Source organism: Cyprinodon variegatus, unplaced genomic scaffold, assembly GCF_000732505.1.
Source record: "Cyprinodon variegatus isolate N-32 unplaced genomic scaffold, C_variegatus-1.0 Scaffold291, whole genome shotgun sequence".
NCBI lineage: Eukaryota > Metazoa > Chordata > Actinopteri > Cyprinodontiformes > Cyprinodontidae > Cyprinodon > Cyprinodon variegatus.
In genome coordinates, this window is record NW_015150744.1 from 262247 (window position 1) to 263355 (window position 1109).

Genomic DNA, 1109 nt, shown 5'->3' on the forward strand with positions numbered 1-1109 from the left:
GGGACACCCCTCCCCCCTGCGCCAGCCTGGTGTCGCCACCCCAAAAAGGCGTGTCTACATGGAGTGACGTAACGAGCCAGGCAGCTGAAAAAGGAAAAAAAGGCTCTGTTTGCATTATGCACAAATTGTTTTATCAGAATTTACTTCCTAAAACACAATATTTATATAATAATAAAAATATTTGCATAAATGTAATTTTAAAGCGCTCTACTACAATTTATAAACCCCCCAACCCTTATAAAATTAGCATTATATTTAACTCAGATATCCGAGTGACGTCAGTCCCATTTTAAAGAGGTAGTTCAGATTTTTTTTTACAAAATTAGCAATTCAGCAAACTCTACACAGACTTCAGCCAAGCGGCAAATTTTATCCCATATTCTGACTCACATATAGCTAAAACTTGCACATGATCTGGATCATCACTGAATTTTGAATTGTTCCTTAGCATGAGGAGCACCTCTGGAAAGAATTTCTCTGTGTGGCTGCAGCCTCTGGTGTCTGTTCTGCTCCAGCCTTCTTCATTTGCTCTGCATCTTGCTTTCTTCTGTTATCCGCAGGTCAAGAACATAACTGTCAAGTTTTGGATCTGAAAATACGGGAAATTTTATGACATCAACTGCAAGCCAACCGACTACCCCAGTTAAAACCCAGTACCCATTATCTCTTAACACATGTACACAAGAAATTTAAAATGACCACTTGTCAACTGATTGCAAACTGTCATGATCTTGGCGCTGATGACTGGCTTGATTGTTCGAGAAGTCACCATGGCAACAGGCAAGAGGAGTTTTCACACCGCTGGAACTAAAGTTTCCAGTGGTGAATTGGAGCAGGTTTTTAAAGAAAGGGCTGCATATGTAAAGGAGAGGGAGGTGGCATAAGAGAAGATTGATGCTTGAGTTAATGCCTAGGTTTAGACACAAAAGTATAAAAACGTTTTTAAAACAGTTAAGAAATGTGCATCTTCTCATGGAGTACCTCCTCATTTTGATCCTGTCTCCCATTACACAGTTAATACTAAGTGACTGACCGTTCAGTTGTTCTTTATAATGACGTTATCAGACACATGTGCTTTCACTGATATCAAGTTGTTTTAAAAAATTAAT